Raw genomic sequence first — 16115 nt, 5'->3', positions numbered from 1 at the left:
GAAACAAATCACAATTCCCACCAATGGAGTCTCCTGATAGGACCCAACCCCAGCAGAGGAAGCTGCCTGATATCCACACAGCTGTTCCCATACAGAAGGAGCCAAGGCTGTATTCCTACCCCCACAGCCCACTCTGCAATTGCACTGCACCATCCTGGAACCAGACCACTGCTAGAATGTGTCCTCTGGGAAGGAGTCACCATTGCACTCATCCATGCCTGAGGCTTTGCCCTACCTTGTGGCCTAACATTCATCCATAAGCCAAGCTGCTGCCACACTCTGTCCCTTCAGGCAAGCTTCTGTGCCCTACTCCTGTCAGTCACTGTGTACTGGCCTGCACCTTTGAACCTGAATTGGTGCTCTACCTCTCAGGACAATGGTCCTTTGGCCACTCAAAGCTAACACTGGAGTTAAAACAGTGCCCTGCTACGTAGGTCATCAACACCTTGACTGAACCAATAGCCAAGTTCCCAGGGCTGAGCCAATGTTGCACCCCTCACATCAAGGAAACAGCATTGGCTGAACTTGATAAATGCCAGCTGACATTTATCACAGCTGAAGAAGCTATACAGAGGCCCCACCATAGCATTCACTTACAACCAGAGCCCTAAGATCTTTCCCCTCTGACATCCTAGGACTGATCTGTGGGTGAAAGTCTCTCCCTATGAAAGCCACTCTATAAAGTTTGGAAGAAATTACTGTTCCCCAGATGTGCAAATGTCAACACAAAAACAAAAGAAATCTGAAAAAAAAATTTTTGAATGAAAACATGGCATCACCAAAGGAACACAGTAATTCTCTAGTAATAGCCAAGAAATGAATATTTATGAACAGCTTAAAAGAAATTCAAAAATAATGATCTTAAGGAAACTATGACATATAAGAGATAGACAATTCAATAAAATCAAGAAAACAATTTATGATCCAAATAAGAAACTCAACAAAATAACGGATATAAAAAAAGAAATAGAAATATTGGAGCTGAGGAAATCAATGAGTGAAAGTTAAAAAGATATACACAGTTGAGAGCTTCAATAACAGACTAGATCAAGCAAAAGAAAGAATCTTTGGACTTGAAAACAGATCTTTATGAAATATTTCAGAAGTGAAAAAAAAGACTAAAAAAGACTGGAAGAAAAGTTTATGGATTTCTTACTAAGGTACATTAATATTAAAACACCAAAAAACAAAGAGAAGTTTTAAAACAGAAGCCAAAAAGAAAGAAAGAAAGAAAATCATGTGACAATGTGATGCTTTTTTCACTTGAGATAAGCATCAGTGGATTTTTCTGAAGAACCTTCCAGAACGGGAGAAAATGGGATGATGTATGCAAAGTGCTAAAAGGAAAAAATAAAGCAATAAACTACCAGCCAAGAATACTTTACTCGGCATAGCTGGTCTTCAGAAATAAAGAAGAAATAGTGTTTCTAAGACAAACAAAAGCTGAGAAGATTCATCACCACCAGATTTTCCTGGCAAGAAATGCTTAAGGGAGCTCTTCAACTGGAAAACAAGAATGATGATTGTAATCATAAAAAACATATGAAAGCACAAAGCTCAAATGTAGAGGTAAAATGTCAAATTCAGAATACTCCATTACTATACTGGTGCTATATAAATCTCTTTTTTATTTTTATTTTTTTTAAGCACATCTCAATTATACAGAATAATAGGTTTCACTGTGGCCTACTTACACATAGGAAAAACACAATTTGATCAATTTTACTCCCCAATACCCCAATATCTTCCTCTCTTTCTTCTTCCCAGCCCCCTTCCTCTACCTTAATGGCCATGAAGTTCCTTTACTTCCTCTCTTGCCTCAATATGTGGAGGGAACATACAATACTTTTATGAGTTTAATTTATCTCATTCAAAATAATGGTCTCCTGTTCTATCCACTTTCCTGCAAATGATATGATTTAATTCTTCTTTATGGCTGAATAATACTCCATTGTGTGTACATATACAATAGGCACTTGTACCATATTTTCTAGATCCATTCATCTGTTGATGGGCATCTAGGCTGATACCATACCTTGGAAACTGTGACTATTGCTGCAATAGTCATGGGTATGCAGCTATCTCTTCTACATGTGGACTTCATTTCCTTAGGGTATATACCCAGGAGTAGAACTGGATCTTTTTATGGTAGTTCTATTTTTAGTTGGTTTTGTTTGTTTGTTTTGGCACCAGGGATTAAACCCAGGGGCACTTACCCTCTGAGACACATGCCCAGCCCTTTGTATTTTTTATTTTGAGAGAGAGTCTTGATAAGTTGCTTAGGGCCTCACTAAGTTGCTTAGGCTGAGTTTGAATCTGCGATCCTCCTGCTTCAGCCTCTGAAATTGCTGAGATTACAGGTGTGAGCCACTGCACACCTGGCATGGACCCTTACACCATACACACACACACAAAAAAAAAAACCCTCAAAACTATATATATATATGCACACACACACTAATAGCCTATGCTACAAAAGCAAAATTAATAAATGAAACTACATCAACCTTGAAAGCTTATGCTTAGTAAAAGAAACAATCAACAAAAGTACAAAGCAATCTATACCGGACCTGGTGGCTCACACCTCTAATTTCAGAGACTCAGGAGGCTGAGAAAGGAGAATCATAAGTTCAAGACCAGCCTCAGAAATTTAGCAAGGCCCTAAGCAATTTAGTGAGACCAGAAATGTGGATCAGGTTAAGTGCCTGGGTTCAATCTCTGATACAAAAAAAAAAAAAGTAACATATAGACTGGGGAGAAGTATTATTTGTAAACCACATACCTGATAAAGTGTTAATATTCAAAATTTATACATAACTATTACCTATTACAACTCAATAGTAGAAAAACAAACAGGTCAATTTAAAAATGGACAAAAAACATAAATAGACATTTTTTAAATGATGACATTAACATGACCAAGAGGTATGTCAGAAAATGCTTAGTATCACTAATCATCAGGAAAACATGAATTAAAATCATCATGAGGTATCATCTCACACCCGCTAGCACAGCTATTAACAAAAAGACAAGGGATAATAAATGTTGACAAGAATAAAGCAAAGGAAGCACTCCGACATTGTTGGTTAGATTGTAGATTGTCACAGTAATTATGGAAAACATCACAGAGGTTCCTGAAGAAATTAAAAATAGTACTGCCATTATGACCTAGCAATCCTTCTCCTAAGTTTAAAACTAAATGAGATGAAATCACTACCTTGTCAATATATCTATATTTCCATGTTAATTAAGGCAAAATTCACAATATCCAAGATATTATAACATCTAAATGTCCATAGGATGAATGGATAAAGGAAATGACACAACAGAATATTATTCAGTCTTGAAAAAATGGCACAAAATGGATGGACCTGGAGGACATTTTTATAAGTGAAATAAATCAGATACAGAAAGCAAAACCTTGTGTGATGTCACTCACATGTGGAATCAAAGAAAAAGCAACCAGGTGAGGTGGTGCATGCCTGTAATCCCAGTGGCTTGTGAGGCTGAGGCAGGAAGATTGCAGGTTTGAAGTCAGCCTTATCAATTTAGCGAGGCTCTAAGCAACCCAGTGAGATCCTGTCTAAATAAAATATAAAAGGGGGTGGGGATATGGCTTAGTGGTTAAGCTCCCTTGGGTTCAATCCTTGGTACCAAAAAAAAAAAAAAAAAAAGGAAAAGAAAAAGCAAAGGAGACCAAAATGCAGAGAGAGAGGGGAAAATAAAACAGCATTTACTAAGAGGGAAAGAGATTGAGAGATGATGTAGGCTAAGCTACCCAGTTACAGATAATGAACAAGACTCACTATCTAATGTACAATGTGAGGATGACAGTTAATAAGCTTATTTATTGTATTTAGAGTTTTTGTTAAATAAGTTCTTTAGTGTCTCTTGCCACACACACAAAAAGTGACTGAGATGATGATATGTTCATCTACTTCACTATATGACCATTTTACTATCTATATGTATTCTATAATATCATGTTGTATGAGTCAAATATACACGGTTTATTTTTAAAAAGAAATCAATGATCCAATAGAAAATTTATAAAATGAAAATTGCTGAATGCTATATTTAGAAAAAGAGGAATCCCATTTCACTGGACTTCTTTATGTTTGTACACACAGTTAACTTTAAAAGGCAGTCACTTTGGGGGTGGGAGAAGGATTACTGCTCATTTCATCTATATGAAAATGATTCTCTATGGTTAAAAAGAGTACTTTTGGTTAAAAAGCAAACAAACAATTTATCCTTCTATCTCTTAAAATCTCTCCAAGCACCAATGGGCCCCATGCTTCTTGCTGTCACTGAATTTTGGATGTGTGCATGCTTTTAAATCTCTTCTCTTCTCTGATAGAGAAGACTGACGAGTTTGTCTTGTGAGCTCCTCGGGGGTTGAGATTTCATCTTGGTTTGTATACCATCTTTGCCTCTGCCTGGCACAGAATCATTTTTCAATGAATGACTAATCTGTGCTTTTATCCCCTGATCATTACATTATTGAGAACAAGATTATGTTAAAAATAAGAAACTGTTTGTTACAAGAGAAAGAAAAATGCTTTCAAAATGGAAGTTATTTTTAATCACTTCTCAATTAATACAATTATTTTTCCTTGTTCAAGCTATAAAAACAGATGTGTGGCATTTATCTTCATCAGACAAATAATGGCCTCACTTAGAAGCCACTGTTCAGTCCTATAATATAACTACAAAAGGATGAAGCTTTTAAGAAACCCATCAACTATCAAAAGTTTTAAATAACCTATACATAAATAATAGCATTGCTTTAATGGAGTTGTGGGAAAATTTTTAAAGAAAATTTCTCCTCCTTTATTTCATCAACAAAGACATTTCTTTTTTTAAAAAAAAATCAAACTCTACATTTGTTTTCATAGGAGAAACAAATATTCCTTAATGGAAACAAGAAGTGATGTTTATTTTTCAAGTTCTGCAAAAATGCTGGGATTTTCCCCCCAAGAGAATTAATCTGTTGTAGTTGATATAATTTACTAAAAATTTTATGGCAAAAATTCCCAATTGTAAAATATATTTACTTCAAGCTTTACATATTGGAAAAATAAAGCATTATGTTATCTTGTGATAAAAAAGGGCTTCCTCATGTAGATAATTTCCAGTTAGGTTTTTATGGGAAGTTCCCTCATTGTCCAGAGCAACTCTGCTTCCTTTTACACTTCTCTTGATATCAAGAGAAGGCTTTTATTACAGCCTCAGCTTTGAAATGAAATATAAGGTCACAAATTACGCTGATACAAGTGCCTACTGCAATTTGACCATATGTTGCTAAAACAGGTAATTGCTTGTTTTCCGTTTATTTCTTTTAAGATATAATTATCTACAAATATTTTTCAGGAGTGATTTAGTGGTTTGTGGAAATTACCCAACCTGATAACTCAAATCTCTTTCTTTTCTGATCCATTTGTATGTGTGGTATGGAGACATTATGATCCAAACATTTCTCTTACTTTCCAAGTAGTAATATATTGGTGTGAATGTATGTTTCTGTGTACATGAATATATGTGTATGTGAAAAACACACCTGATGTATCAGCTAGTTTGTGCTGAATAACACCACCCCAAAACTTAGTAGTGTAAAATAACAACCACTAATGTGGTTCAAGTTTCTGTTGGGTTGGCGAAGTGAACTTAAGCTGAGCTGGGCAGTTTCTCTGCTTTTCTTAGCTGGATTCATTCATGAATCTTTAATCTGCTGTCAGTTAGCTTAAGGGCTCTACTTTTAGTTGGAGTAATGGGGCACCTGGGCCAAGAGTCTTTATCATTCCATAGATTAGCCTAGGTTCATGTGGTGTTTGGAAACTTTAAGAGCAACAAAAGAAAAAGTTCAGTGCATAAATGGTTTTAAACTCCTTGCTTTGTACTGGCCCATTGGATAAAGTAAGTCACATGGGCCCGCCTAGAATCAATGTAAGAAAGTCCTTCAAAGGAAACAGACATGAACAAAATGAGAGTGGTAAATCCAACACTAATTTCAGTAGCCTAAAAGAAGGTTACAACCAAGAAAAATCTCTACTTTAGAAGCCTTTCCCTCCTGAACCTGAAGGTATCAACTGGTAATATAGATTAGACAATTGACCTAGCAAAATCTGCCAGTGACAATGTTTTATAGCAAAGTCACTAAATGTAAGCATAAATATTATTAGTATTCTATAGTGAATAAATACTTGTGGTGGCATAAGACAAGATTAATCCAGAACACTTTAGGGGAAAAAAATGATCAGATTAATCTGCCAGATGTTAAATTATAAAGCTGGTAATAAGAAATTGATGACAATGTAGATATGTAGGTCAGTTGGATACAAGTACTAGAAACATGTTAAAAATATACGCCTTTATTTTTTGATTGAAATGTCATTTTAAAATAAGGAAAAAGTATAATCTATATTTATTGACACAACACATATTTGTTAAGTCATCATTATTTATTTATGAGCCAGTGCAGTGTTCCCTGGGCCTCTGACAGGGGGCTAGAATAGTTCTAGACACTGGGATAGAGCAGTGAACCTAGAGGTCAAAGTCTTTAATCTCTTAGAACTGATGTTTCAGTGAGAGGGGAGGTAAGATAAAGAACTAGCCCCAAACAAAAAAATTACATTCAGGTGGTGATGATAACCACCTTAAGTACAGGAAAAATGGTAATGGAAGTCTCTCTGAGGATTTAATATTTGAGAGGAAAAAAAAACAGAAAAAAATAAAAATAAATCAGTTTTGACCAGAGCAGAGCTTTCTGGGGTGGGGGTGGGGGCAAGACTGTGAGGCAGAAAAAAGTGTCAGTCTATTCTAGGAAAAAAAAAAGACAAATAGGACAAATAGGCAAGTGTAAAGTGAGTACCAGGGAAGCAGAGAATCAGAGAATCCATACAGTCAAATTGGAAGGAGCCAGGTCCTGCAGGGAATTGTAGACCACAGGAAGGAGTTCAGAGTTAGGCTCTCTTCAAGTGACATGGGACAACGACTAGAGAGGTTCTCAGAAAAGAAAATCAGAATGATGTTGTGATCCAAATATTGTTTACAAAAGATTATGCTGTCTGGGTGAAGAATTGCCTCTCATAGGACAGAGTTGGTGGGGGAGAGAGATCAATTAGGAAGCCATTCGTAGGCCAGATGTGGGGTGGCACCAGTGGAGGTACAATAGCAAGACTGGCTCATTTACTGGGCATGGAAAGAAGGAAAGGAAAGGATCAAGAGTTCTGGTTAAACATTTGGCCTGAGCAATCATGGGTCTTCCAATGACTGTGCTAAACTCAGGAGATAAAATAGAGAATGAGGTAGACAGAGTCCTTAACTTCATGGAGTTTATAATTTATAGTTATTTAATAAATGTAACTTGCCTAATAGACCAGTGAAAACTTCAATTTCATGGCTTTTAACATATAAAGTCCAGATGGGTTGAAAGGTTCAATTTAATGAATAAATAATCTCTCCAAACATTAGAAGGGAAATATATACACACACGCACGCGCGCACACATATATATATATATTTATATACATATTTATCTAGAGATGGAAAAGCTTTTTATAAAACTAAGGTATTGCTGATAAAGAAAAATAATATATTTGACTTTAAATTTTGAAACTTTTCTATGTCCAAAATACCATAATTAATCCCAGAAGCTCCAGAGACTGACGTGGGAGGATGGCGAGTTCAAAGCCAGCCTCAGAAAAAATGAGGTGCTAAGTAACTCAGTGAGACGCTGTCTCTAAATAAAAATACAAAAAAATATGGCTAGGATGTGGCTCAGTGGTGGAGTGCCCCTGAATTCAATCCCCAGTACCCTCCACTCACCACCCCTCCCCCAGAAAAAAACACAATTAAGACTAAGGTAATCAACATGGGAAATAAAGTCATAGCAAATACAATGAAGAGTTGATATACTTAATATATGAACACATCTTACAAATCAATATGAAAAAGATGAGCAAAGAATACAATAAATAAAAAAGCAAAAATGCAAGGTGTATCTAAATAAAGAGTTCAATCTTACAGATAATCAATAAGTTACATATTAAAATATAATATATATTTTTAACCTTTCAAATCAGTAACTGTTAAAAAAAAAGTATTACAATTCATGTTAGTTGCCTTAGGAGTATAAAATTGACAAGGTTTTTGAGGAGAGAAAATTTTTTAAAATGTACATTCTCTTTCATCTGGCAAGTTTTAAAATACATGTAAAAGTCATAATCATGGTTGTATGTAGTTATATATAAACATTTGCTGGAATGTTGTTTAGAAGTACAACTTTTTCACAAAAAGGAACTGATTAAATAGTGGTATATGCATATGCTGTAATACAGTGCAGCTAGTTAAAATCATATTGTAGGAAAAAACTGCCTTGACATATGGTAAATTGCTCAGAATATCTTTTATGAGATAAAAGCAGGTTATAAAACAATGAACTGAATGTAGCAGTATTTTGGTAAATATCCACAGAGGAAATATGTAAAAATAAGGACATTCACCAAATTGCTTATATTACTTATATTTGAGAGGGAAATTGTAGGTGGTTTTTTTTCACATTTCTATTTTACAAATTTTCTACATTGCACAAGTGTAACTATATATTCTTCATACTTCAAAATAAAAAAATGGCCTATTTACTATAGCATTCAAAAACAAGAGGAGTCACTGAGCCTCTAACTAAAGGAAACCAGTTGGCAGACAATAATCAAAATAAAACCTTCAAAGATGCTTGTACATAAAAAGCAAAAAATAACGTCCCAGTTGCTGAGAATAAACAAATGATCCCCTCTGAGTATAGACAATACTGACAGAGCATGCATTTGAACATGCATTCCAGAACCTAGGAGCTGTAAACACTGCAGGTCCTGTTAGTCATCATCCAAAGGTCAGTCTATACCACCAACCACACACCAGGGAACGTGGGGCCAATGTGATGATCAAACTAATACAAGTTATAGCTGGTCACACCTGTCCTTAGGTAAGATTGCAAAAGCTTTCATTATGATCCAGTAAACCTATTTGCCCAAAGAATGATAAATCTCACAGTTCCTGGTCTTTGCACACCGCTGGCTAAACAGATAACTCTCCGACCTTTTGAACATATCCACTTAGTTGTTATTATTTATCTCCTCGGCTGTACTTTATTAAAATTGTTTTCAAACTTTGATGTCATCCAGATTCTTTTGTGGCGATATTTAATATATGGATGAGTGCACAACATACCCAAGACCTACTAAATCAGAGCCACAGGGGTGGAAGGCCTGCAGGTATGTGGGTTGGGAAAGCTGCAGAGGTGTGGCAAGCTGCTTGTGGGTGCAAAGGTGCTGGCTGGGAAACTGGGTGGCAAAAGACCAAGAGGAAGAAAAAATAAGAATTTCAAATTCAAGGAGAAAATTTTAAAAGGAAAGATGTGAATAATGGTGTTCAGTCCTGGTCAGCGTCATTACTCACAAGCCATTCAACTAGAGTCCAGCTGGACTCTCGAATGGAGATTAAAAGCTCCGTGGTTCAAGCGTCACCCAGAATATCAGCTCACTTAAGAAGTGTGTCAGGGAGCGAAGGAGTGTACCTATCAGCTGTTTCTAAGAAAGTAAACACTCCCAACATGCACCGAGGCGCTGGGAGTGGCTCAGGTTTCTCACACTTGCCTGCAGTGATAGAAAAGAGCAATAATTAATAGCTTCTCCGGGTTGCTAATTGCGTGGGGGCCACTGCAAGCGCGGAGCCCCGAGCCATGCTCAGGGAGCACGCGCGACGCCCACGCTGGTCTCAGACCTCCCCTGCAGGTGAGTGACTGGAGGAGCCCCAGGACAGACAGGCAGAGACAGGAGAGCCCTGTCTCCCGCAGCCAGCCTCCGACCCAGTCCAGGAACAAACTCTCCCGTGCAAGTTCAGCCCAAGGACTGCGGTGAAAAGGCTCCTCCCGCTCACAGTGTGAACAACAGGTGAAAATGGGGGTCGGGCAAAGAACCCCTCTAGTCCACTTTCTGGGGTGAGGTTGAGGGCCAATTATTAGAAAGCGGAATCCCATTGGCAGCACAGGTGAAAGAGTGCATCGGAGCAGCCTGAACCCGGACATGGCTTTTCCTTTTGATTTTTCTCAGAATACCCTTTCCTGACCAAGGTAAGCTTGTGGGAGGGTGGGGAAATAGAGAGAGTGGGGGAGAAGGGCTTGGAGGAAACCTTGCCATTTCCTCCTCCCTTCCTGGAGGGAGTAGTTCTATAAACCCTTTACCTGGAGCATACCCTTGCAAAGACACTAGGCTCCTGGAAGGCATCCCGCTTTCTCTGAGGACTTTAAGAACATGTGTTGAATCATAAGATCCAAAGGATCTTTTTAATTGAGGATGGAGTTGAACTTCTGTTTCCACAAAGCAACAGAGAAATAACCCCCAAATAATTGAAAAGGATTTGGGATATAATTTAATACCACACCAAACAATGAAAGAACGATTGTAATTAAATACAGGTCCATGAGTTAGGAATACAAATTCTGAAGTAGGTGCCCCTTACTAGTTTGCCCCTTTGCAAGTTACTTAACCTGTCTAAGCCACCAAAGTCTGTCCTTATAAAACAATCATCATAATAGGATCTTCCACATAGGGCTTGGGTGGGAATTAAACACTTAGCAGGTGTTCCAGAAATGACACCTTCTAATAGAATTAAGAAATAAGGTAGGGGAGGGGTATTGGAAGTAGGAAGGATAGTAGAATGCATCAGACATTATTACCCTGTGTACATATATACATATACAACTGGTAGGATTCTACATCATGCATAACCAGAAGAATGAGAAATTATACTCTATTATATATGATGCATCAAGTGCATTCTACTGTCATGTATAGCTAATTCAAATGAATAAAAAAATAAATTTAAAAAATAGCTCAGCCAAAAAGGCACATCAGGGAAGGTGAGCTGAGCTGAGCTGGCAGACCAGTCAAGTGTGGTGACACTGGAACTGAACTGGTTTCCAGACAGTGGGTCCAAGACACTGAGCAGGTGGCAAGTGGGCAAGTATCATCTCTCTGAGTAGAAATGAAATTACCAGCTTTCTTGCCACTTTTCAAAAAAAATAGACTATGTACAGGCAAATTTAAGCTTACCTGCCACTCACTTTGATCTTAGAAAATTCATATTTATGTAAATCTATTATTTTAAAATAGAAAACAAGCTTTTATAACGAATAGTTACTATCTCATGTTGTGGAGCCCATGGCATTTCAAGTTTCACAAGATAGTCTGTGTTTGAATAACATTGATCAAAATAGACAATATGGTCCAAGTCCTAATATTATAGCACAGATTGATTTTTTTTTTGCCTTGAAATGATATAGACTTTCATATGTTTAAGCTTGAAATAAGGGTACTTGTGTTTTGTCAGTCCTTACCTCTTAAGCTTAAATTACACAGAAGTGGCTTTATTTGATGATGTTTTAGTTAAAGGGAAATTTTGTGGATGATGTTGTTAGTTTTATTAGTATTTATAACTTCGAGGGGGACAAATTTAGTAGCTCTGACTAGTAGTCTCCATTGATGTCATTTTATCTTTTTATTTTATTAACATAAAATATTTAAGTGGTTTGCAGTTGATCCTAACTTAATACCATCATTGTTTTAATGGATTCTTTTTTTCAAATTGTAGAGTTGAGGTACTCCAATGTACTTATAATTAGGTATTGACTGAAGGATTCTAGGTAGAATTCTAAAGCCAAACCACATGAACTTTATTATGTTATTCTCCTCCAGGCTTAACTAGTAGTTATTGCAGTTTATCTAAACACTTATAAAATAATCAAATCAGAGTAGAATGAATTAGAACGCATATTTATTAAATACTTTTCAAAGAGAAAATATGCTTTTATGCTGAATATATATTGTTAAATTCCTTAAATTAAATTATTTGATTATAAATAATTATATATGTGTGTATATAGAAAGAGTTTTTCTACTATTATATTTCTACTATATAACACTCTATGATAAACCATTATTTATTTATTTATTTTTGGTACTGAAGATTGAAGTCAGAGGCACATTAACACTGAGCTATATCTCCTGTCCTTTTTATTTATTTTTTTGACACAGAGTCTCACTAAGTTGTTGAGAGTCTCACTAAGTTGCTGAGACTGGCCTTGAACTTGCAATCCTTTGCTTCAGCCTCCTGAGTCTCTGGGATTCAGGTGTACACCACCACACCTGGCACTGTTAAATATTTTGATCAATCCAAGAGAGAGGGAAAGAGCTCAACATAGTGTAACATACATGTAATGTCTTAAGGGCTAGGGTTGTAGCTCAGTGGTAAAGAGCTTGCCTAGCATGTGTGAGACACTGGGCTCAATTCTCAGCACTACATTTAAATAAATAAATAAAATAAAGGTACAACAACCAACTAACTAACTATATATATAATAAAGGTCCATAAACAACTATATATATATATATATATATATACACACACACACACACACATATATATATAATTTAAAATGTTATACCTTATGTACATTTTAATTTCTGAAATAAGAAGCATCCTATTCTTTTAATTGAAATAGAAACCTAATACTAACAGTCCATTTACTTGTACAGATTTGCTGATTACAATGTAAATAGGGAATTCAGAGTTGCTAGAGACACATGGACTTTCTGTAAGTTTGGATTTAAAAAAATTTTTTTCAAATACAGGCAAATTGAAAACACAGCCTCTGAGAAAGAGCTTCTCAATATTCTCTTTGCTCTGAAGTTTAGAGTTAAAAAACTAACTATTCTGTTGCAAAAATTTATCTCAATATTTCAAAACTATCACTGATTGTGATCTCTTCACTTTCATAATACAGTCTTAAATATCAAACCAACTGCTGTCACTGCTTTCAGTCCCTGAACATGGAGCTGTCTCCTCTTTATGCAAGAGGATGTAATCTTAGTAGTTTAAATGGTTGTAGGAAAATTTCTGCATCATCACCCAGAGTTAGTAAGTGGAGCTCAAAAAGCAAGAGTGCTGATTCTTTCATAGCCAATACTGAACAAGAAAAATGAGTCAGGATCTTTGTGAAATCAACTTTTAAGATTTCTTCTTGAAAACTCAGATGAAGGAGAAGATCTTTGAGCTCCATCACAATCACAATTTCAGAAGATACCCTTGGCAAGTGGAGTGGTAGCAAGTTCCTAAGTGGCTTCATGCTACTTCACTTCATCCTCCACTCCTGCTTTCCTCACCTCCCTGAGGACACTGCAGGCAGAATAAAGTGCACTACATTACACCATGTAAATATGCAATGGAATATTAGTGCTTTGACACTTCAAATGAGATTCCACTTGAACTGACCGCCGTGGCATGGTCACCTAGAAGTCTGGTTACTTGACCCATATACTGTTTAGTCCTGTCTTCAATTTAAGAATTGAAATCAATTTTTATTTGTATCTCAAGACAATTTCTAACTGCAAATAATATCACTTAATAAAGTGATAGTTTTTATATTTCTCCTCCCAACCTTTACCATCTTTGCAAATGAGGCACATTCTTCAGGGGGGAAAAATGGAGCCAAATGTTTTCCAGAAACCATACTTCTTTGAACTTTTTTCCTTTCTTTTCAAGCTGGATAATGGATGGAATTATAGAAAGCTGATAACTTTGTCTCATTTCCCCTGAGTGATGTATCTGTGCATGGCTCTGTTCTTCCCTACTCCCAGGTTCCAGATCATAGCCTTAAGAAAACAGTTTTATTTTAGGGCTGAAAACATCCTTGTAACTTTCCATTGCCTCTTCAGGATGGAACATTTTTTTAAAACTCCATGTTTACAACCATTGATATAATCTTAACTCCTAATTAAAATATACACTTGTTATTCCAATGGGATACTTTTTGGTATTTTGTCTTTTTAGTTACTTTTATGGGGGCATATATGTGATATAATATATATTCCTTGTATAGAATTTGGAAAGTGCATATGAATTCAAAATGAAAATAAACTTTCATATCTTTATAACTCTTAATATCATTGTTAATATTTAAATGTTTCCCTGAATGTTGAATGTATTCAATACTGTATAAATGTTATATATATGTGTGTGTGTGTATATTCACTCACTCTTGAAGAAACATGAATAATAATGATCCTTTCTTAAAGGATCTAGTCAACAAATTAAGTAAAATAATACATGATTAGAGGAAGAAAGCAATAAGCAATTAGAAAACTGCAGCTAGTTTGCTGTGGAAGTTCAAATGCAAGAGAAATTAGCAACTGTTTTGTTTTGGGGTTTGGGGAGGTTGTTTTTGGTTTTCACTTGGTTGGTTTGTTTTGTTTTGTAATTCTTTGTAAAATCCTGACCACTGTGACACTTCACATATTCAAGTGATCTGAGGAACAAGGGGCTGTGAATACAGATACAGACACAGGCTTCACTTCCTGTGTCTGGTAGCAGGTACAGAGAAGGAACTCAAGAAATATTTGTTGAATATACAAACAAGCAAATCAAATTATTTCCACTTTTAAATAAGTAACCATTTAGTTAACCCATGGTTGGGCACAGGAAGTTATTTTAAGTTACTGGCCCATTTGTGTTCCCTGGGGCCTGAGCTTTCCTCCCCCATCCTCTGGCTGCATTCTGATCACAAGAAAACTGAATCCAGGTAAGCCCACATCTAGGTAGGAGTGCAGAGCAGGGCAAGGTGAGCAGCAAATGCTACATTTTTTTTTTTCTGTAGGTCTCAGCATTGCCCCTTGCTGAGGGCTGTCTGTTGTGGGCTTCTGTTTCTACAGATCCGATCTGCCTGCTTAGAACAATGGCACCTCCCTGGGCCTCTCCCATTCACACTCAGCTTAGACCTGCCTGGTACTTCCAGTGCTGTTTATTTCTCCAGGACTTAATTCCTGGCATGTCAAATTCCCTGTTTCTTGAGTTTATGTGGACAAAATGGAAAAGCAAATGAACAAACTTATTAATTAATAATCTTATTTTATATATAATCTAAGTCAATAAACTCTGGCCCCAGGGCCTGATAGTAACTATATGATTCATCCTCCAAGCAAACCACATAGCAACTACTTTCCTCTTCAAGTCAAAGAACTGAACATCCAAAGACAGACTTCAAAACTTGTAGACCTCCAACTTTTCCTTTCTTCATAAGTCATTTTTGTCTTTGCTATTTATAACCTCTTTGTTATCTTTTAAGCCTTTAAGAAAGCTAAATTAGACCCTAAGACTACTAAGTCTTCACAATTTAGATTTCATTAGGGACTCTACCAGGTTTCAATTTTCTGTGAATTTTCTGGAATGGGGAAATACAGAGGGAAAACCATTTGAATTCATAGATCTATGCTTCACTTTAGCAAATAATAATATCAATGATACTTTTACCAAATCACTTTCTTGCCTTTTAGGTATTTGAATTGTTTGACTATTTTAAGCCAATTTTTGAATCAGACATGATAAATATTATTTCCTATCCAATTGTCATAGGCTATCTATGAAAAAAAATATGTTGTTTTCCTTTTCTATTAAATTCCATTCAACTGTCTTCCTTCCTAATGTCAGAGAATAATGTAAAGACCTTTGAAATTTTTTTGTCAAGGCTTCTGTAATTTTTCTGAAGCTGGCCATGGTTTACTTTAGCATAGATCACAAGTCTGACAATATAATTACATAACAACTGTTTGCTCTCTTTAGTGATTCTTTGGTTTTTATGACTGCAAGGAGAGGGAACTGATTGGGAAATTACTATAATGATTCTTTAGTCCATCACTGCCAATCTTTACTTTGTGATGATAAGAAACTTCCATTGATGATTCTTCAATTCAAAATATCCCCAGTGTTTGGTGAGGGCTTGTTCTCTGGTTCTGAAGTAGTTTCTTCTAACTATGTCCTCACATGGTGGAAGGGCAAGGCAGCTTCCCAAGTTCTCTTTTATAAAAAGGACACTAATCCTACTCATCATGGCTCAGTCCTCATGACCTAGTCACCTCCTAAATTTTCTACCTCTCAATGCATGAGGGCTAAGATCTCAACATATGACTTTTGGGAGACACAGACATTGAGACCATGACACAGAGGAGTCAGTTAGGAGGAGGCTGGTACAGTAATCCAGGAGAAAGAGGATGGTGGCTTGGCTT

General features: G+C 36.3%; 1 protein-coding gene across 3 annotated transcripts in view; it reads left to right on the top strand.

The window, feature by feature from the left end:
- The first annotated feature begins 9602 nt into the window (after positions 1–9602).
- Positions 9603–16115, top strand: part of Rassf6 (Ras association domain family member 6) — a 41275-nt gene continuing 34762 nt past the window's right edge. The window contains exon 1 of one of the 3 annotated variants that reach the window (XM_078021407.1): positions 9603–9791. The gene's annotated coding sequence lies outside the window, so the exon portion shown is untranslated. Of the gene's footprint in view, positions 9951–9989; positions 10130–16115 lie in introns of those variants that run through there. The other 2 variants (XM_013361949.4, XM_078021408.1) reach the window with 2 other exon arrangements.

Source organism: Ictidomys tridecemlineatus, chromosome 9 (genome assembly GCF_052094955.1).
Source record: "Ictidomys tridecemlineatus isolate mIctTri1 chromosome 9, mIctTri1.hap1, whole genome shotgun sequence".
Taxonomy (NCBI): Eukaryota; Metazoa; Chordata; class Mammalia; order Rodentia; family Sciuridae; genus Ictidomys; species Ictidomys tridecemlineatus.
The sequence above is the reverse complement of the archived record's forward strand: the minus strand, read 5'-3'. Positions and strand labels throughout refer to the sequence as shown.